Here is a 6,010-nt window from a genome sequence, read left to right as displayed (position 1 = left end):
ACTGTAGAAACCCTAAGCAGAAAGAGGCCATCTTCTATGCAGCTAAACCCAAGATGTTAAAAGATGTCAGCAAACCAACAGGCTGCCAAACTACTGAAATCCCAGGCCTGGGGACTGGTTAGGTGTCAGTAGAGCTCCTGGCTGGTGGGAAGTCCTGGAGCTGGCTCTATAAGGCTGGAGCCTTGGGTTGCATAGAGATTTGTGTTGCTTCAGGGAGCTGTTGGATTCCTCTTCCTAACTGCTTGAGTCTCCTCAGAGGTCAGCCACATCTTTTTCCCCGTGGGCTTCTGGCTATGCGAGAGAGAGTTGCCCATCTTCTTTCTCTATATTTTCTTTCTTTGTTTCCCTCTCTCACCTTTTTTTAAAATGGGAAAATAAACATTGAAGAATGAGAAATGCGATTGTGAGCCCAGTCTGTTCCTAGAAGATGTGTATAAGGAAGTAATCACCACATTAAACTCCTTCGGACAAAGATGTAGCCATCTCTATTCATAGCTAAGGCCTAGGTGCTTTTCTCCAGACCATGGTTCTCAAAGTTTGGGCCCTGGTCCATCAGCATCATCTGAACTTGCTTGAAATGCAAATTTTCACAGCCCACTCCAGACCTACTAAATCAGAACATCTGAGGTTAGGGCCCAGAAATCTGGGTTTTAAAAATCTCCTTTTCAGGTGATTCTGATACATGAAAGGCTTGAGAACCACAGCTCTGGAATTAAGGAAAACCTTTTAAATTTCATTCTTCAGCAATGTTCCAGGCTTTCCTTTCCTAGACCATTCCATAGTATGAGTTGCCTAAAAGTGTGCCCCAGACTCAACACTCAATGGTATCAAGGCTCAGAAAACCAAAATAATTGCCATTCTCTAAGGCCAAGGGATAGGTCTGAGTTGGGCTCAAAAGGTTCCTTATCTACAGCCTCAATGGAGTTTTGACTTTTCCCATTTTCCAAAATTTTTTTCTCCACTCCACTTCATGTCTCACAGAGACAAGTTTAGGATTTAGGATGGTTGGAAGTAGAGATCCGTGCTATATGAAGATAGGAATAAAAGAAAAGTACCAAGCAAGATCAGTTAGACTTCAGAAAGATATTTTAAATTGCATTCTTCAGTATTATCCCAGGCTTTCCTTTCTTAGAGCTCTTTAAGGTGAGTAGGCTTTTGTCTGTGTAGTAAGGTACAGCCCTACTTGGCCTGGGTGGCCGTGGAATTAATTGAACATTGTCTTCTCTGGCATTAACCTAGTAGTAGTGATAGCTCAGGACTAGAAAAGGACAAAGGGCTCTGAAGCCTAGACTGACATAGAATGGAGACAAAAATGATATCTTCCCAGGTTCTGGAGCAGGGAGACTTTTTAAAAGTGAGTGGGAGGGAAGGAGGGCATTAGCCATAGGGCAGCCCAACAGTGTGCCAGAGTGACTGGATTGATTTTTGCAAGGTTTGCAAGTGCTGTTCTCCCGGAATGCTGCATGCTTGCCTCACAGCAGAGGGCACTGCTGTATTCTCTAAGCCAGCCACTGCAGCCTGCAGCCTCCACTCCTAGCTGGAGCGTGTCTGTCCAGAGGGAGGCTCCCTCTCTGACCTGCCTAAGCCCTTGAGCTCAGAGCTCAGAAGGGCCGGGGGTAAAAAGGAAAGAAAAGCTTCTGCTACATTAGGTGGAAATAGCTGAGGGAAAGATGCTGCTTCCCTGTCCCACTCCACACACTTCCCCCCACCAAGCAGGAACTTCTAGTTGCATGAGCAGGAAACTGCTGGAAGCACCTCCACTTCCAAGTGTGATGAGGGGTCCCTGACTCACTGCCTAATCTAGTGGGTCATTTCCTGATAATTCTCCCCAAAAAGGTGGAAGCAAGTCACTACCTGGGAAGAGACTGGTGTACAAGTGTTCACATTTCAGTAATCTTAAATGGAAATTCTGAGTTGCAACACATAAAACTAGGGCTTAATCAGCTATCTACTTTGTGGAAAATTATATTTGCCTAAAAGGCAACATTTTCCCATATAGTTTCTTGTAATATCTTCCCATTGTATAGGTACCGCATCACTTAATTCATGTTATTTTCAGGAACAATAATAATAGTAGCTAACAACTTTTCAGTTGTTTACTGCATGCAAGACTTCATGAACTCATTTTATATATAAACTCATTTTCACAACAATCCTGTGAGGCAAGTATTCACTATTATGCATGTTTTACCAATAAAGAAATTGAGGAACAGAAGGATTAAGTAACTTGTTTTTTTTAATTTATTTAATTAATTTATTTTTGGCTGCATTGGGTCTTTGTTGCTGCACGCGGGCTCTCTCTAGTTGCAGCGAGCGGGGGGCTACTCTTCGTTGCGGTGTGCAGGCTTCTCATTGCGGTGGCTTCTCTTGTTGTGGAGCATGGGCTCTGGGCACGCAGGCTTCAGTAGTTGTGGCATGCGGGCTCTAGAGCATAGGCTCAGTAGTTTGGTGCACGGGCTTAGTTGCTCCGCGGCATGTGGGATCTTCCTGGACCAGGGCTCAAACCCGTGTCCTCTGCATTGGCAGGCGGATTCTTAACCACTGAGCCACCAGGGAAGCCCAAGTAACTTGTTTAAAATCCCACAGTTAATTAATGGCAGAATTGGGATTTGAACCCAGGCCGAGATGGCTCCAGAGTCTGTACCGTTAATAGATTTTGCTGTTACCAAATCCTCATCAATGAACAATCTGTCTTTCTAAGTTGGCACTGTATCAGGTGTTACATGTGTAAGAGCCTCAGTTGTCGGTTCTTGAGAAGTCAGGGCCATAGGGTTGCTAGGGTTTGAGAAATGAGGCTAAGGGCAGACACTAAGACCCCAGCCCAGGAACCTCCACACGAGGCTATATAGGGGGTTAGCTCTGCTCTGGTGTCCTTGCACTGACTGGTATTCGTTCATCATGAAGTCAAGTAATAAAGAATGGAAACCTTTTGGTCTGAATACTGCTTCCTGCTTGATTCTCAGCCCCAGGACCTGGCTGACCTCTGCTACAGAGAGGGAAGCATTTCCCTTTCCTTACCAGGCATATAAAGTGGGAGGCGTGGACGATTTTCTTTCCCCACTCAGTTCAAGCAAATGTTAGGGAAACACCAGTTCCTCTCTAGGGATGTCAATTCTAAGTACCACAGGCATTCAATAATATGACACAGTTCCTGCCCTCAAGAAACTGACAAGGTAGAAAATGATTCTTTTTGTTTCCATCCCTACAAGCACTCTGGCCCACTAGTATATTCAGCAAAAGGAAGAAGAACTAGCCTTAGCTCCAAAGCAGTAGGTCTGGTGGTAGGGGGTGGCTGAGTTCATAGAACAATGAACTCCTGCCTGCCTCCTGGGGTGATATCATTCCGTGTTCACTATGTGTCAGGCACTAAGCTAAACCCTTTACTCAGCGTATACTTGTTTAATCCTCACAATGGTTATATGAAGTGAATGCTGCTATTAATTTTACAGATGAAGAAACTGAAGCACAGAAAAATTAAGTGACATGCCCGAGATTACCCAGCATGTGTTGGAAATGGCATCTGAAACCAGGTAGTCTGTAAAGCTTGTTCTCTTAACTGTTTTTCACTAAACTGCTAACACCCTGGATTAGCTAAGGATAGCAACAGGAATGAAAGCTCAATGGTGAGAGAGGGCTTGATAGAAGGCAGAAAACCAAGATTACAAATGAAAGTGGAGTTAGGTACAGAGTCTTTGGACCTTTGAGCCCCAATCAGTGGTTTGTAAGGCCTCCCAGGGCAGTTTGTGTCTCAATCATTTCTGCACCTGGCACAAAGCTGAACCCATAATCAATCTCAAAAGACATTATTGAATTGAATGATGGCTGAGTAACATCTTTGTATAAAGTATTGGCTCATTTGTCATTACCCACAAGGTTCCCAATGACAATGCTGCTTATCTAGCAGGTGTTGGCAAGTCACAGAGGACATGGTTGGTGGGGAGACAGTGTGCTGGAGGATCTGTCAATATTAGTCTTGGAGTCATATGTATTTGCAGAGGCTTCCACAACCCTCCACTAGTCTTGGTTACCAATCCTCATTAAAGGCCCAGTGATGTCAAGCTCTCCACCGCAGTGCCCAGACAGGAATATGCTCCAAGTATCTCATTTACTCTCAAAAAGAGGCTGGCCTTTTACAGGTGGAATTGGATATTGCTTTCAGCCCATTGGCTTGACCTTGTTCCTGCCTTCCTGGTCCATTTCGTGGGGAGAGCACTGAGTGGACCCACTGAGTAGGCACCCTGAGCAAATGCCTTTTCCAAAGTTACCCTCCTACCCCAAACTTGATTTGCCTTGGTTGCTGAAGGAGTAAGCAGAAGTGACACCCCTTGAACACCCCACATCTTTGTTGATTCATAGCACCCTTTCCTAGCATCCCAACCACCTGAAATTGTTACCTTTTGCCTTGTAAATCCCATTTTGAAACTATTGCCAGAGTGAAGTGGAAAGTGGGGGCTGTCAGCTCCCCAGCCACAGGTTTTCTAATCTTACTGGAGGGAAGGACTTGGGAAAGGTACACAGAGGTAGAGTGGATCTGGGGGGAAACACGCCCTGTACAAAAGCTGAGTAGCCAGATGTTCACTTTCACAGCTCTCCTGTAAGACTGGCAGGGCAGATATAGATTAAAATGAAGCACAAACTCCATTTAAAGTGCATTACAGCTCAGGAATCAGCTCCCCCTGGGCAGGAGAAGGGAGAAAAGGGCACAAGAGGCCACATCAGTCTCCTTCCTTATCTAGGACCACATGTCTCTCTCCTAGCTTTGTGAAGGGTGATTTACACCCTGGCTGGAATGACTGTCTTTCTGGGCTGATTACATCGGCAAATGCCCCCCAGAGGCCACAGCAGGATGGCCATATTCAGAAGCAGCAGCCAATAAATCTCAGAGGTCTATATTGCATTTCTCAGTACCCTCCCTCCTGGCCCTCTGCCAGGTGGGCTGTGGAAGTAGGAGAGGGCTTGGCTGGAAGGTTAGGGGAGGAAACCCTCCAATTCCTTTCATTACCGTCTTCTCTAAGTACTGTTTAGTTCTCATTCTTCCAAGTCATTCTGCCTCTGTCTTTATCCTGGGAGCAGGTGGGAATCAGCTCAATAAATTAGTCTAATAAATACCCTTATCTTTATATGTAGAAGTCCTGGGTTCTCCTAAGTATTTAATCTTGGTAGAGTAGCTTGGTCTCTTAACCATCATCTGAAAATGATGAGGCTCCTAAATGGTCTCTCTAGCCACCTTTCTCAGTGATCTTTTGTCCAGGGAGATCTCCACAATTTAGTCTGAGGGAAGTTTGATCCTTCCATCCTCCCTCATGACACTGAAGGGGCTGAATTTTGGAGGAGTCTAGTCTAGCAAAGGTCCTGGGATCTGGCCTCAGGTTTGTTCCCAGCAAAGCCATTTCACCTGTCTGGGATCCATCTTTGCAGAATCTTGGGGTTAATAACAACAACCGAATCTCACCCTTGAAGATATTTACGAGGCGAAATGAAATCACAGATGTGCAAATTCTAAAAGAAAAAATATACTTGAAATGTAAGTGCTCTTGTGCGTTTGTTCAAGTTTTGTTATGTCATTTGGGTTGGTTGTTCCTTGGTGGTAGAGGGGGTTCCGGAAAGTGAGACAGGATGCTTTTTTTCTTAATAAATATCTGGACCCCAGAGATGGCGAGTTTCCATTGACAGTTTCCACACTGTCTTGGGTAGAAGTCCTCCTCTAAACGAAGTTGGCGGCCGACAGCATGTGGGCCGGCTGGGGTGGAGCACTCTTCAGAGCCAAAGACCGGCCGCTCCGGGGCGCGTGCCCTCGCTCGCCCTCACCCCAGCCCTGCCGGTCCAGGAGGAGAGTCGGCGTGGTGCGTCCGTCCACTTTGGAGTTGGAGGGCGGCGCCCGGGACCGTGGTGGGAGCGTGTTGGCGCCGCGCGCGCGAGGCGGGGCGGGAGGCGGTGGTGGGAGGCGCCGGCGGAGGAACCCGGCTCGCAGAGCTCCAGCGCGAGGGGAGGGCGTTCCGCGCCTGGTGCA

The sequence above is a fragment of the Grampus griseus genome (genome assembly GCF_964374135.1).
Source record: "Grampus griseus genome assembly, chromosome: 3".
Taxonomy (NCBI): Eukaryota; Metazoa; Chordata; class Mammalia; order Artiodactyla; family Delphinidae; genus Grampus; species Grampus griseus.
Note: the sequence above shows the minus strand (reverse complement) of the source record.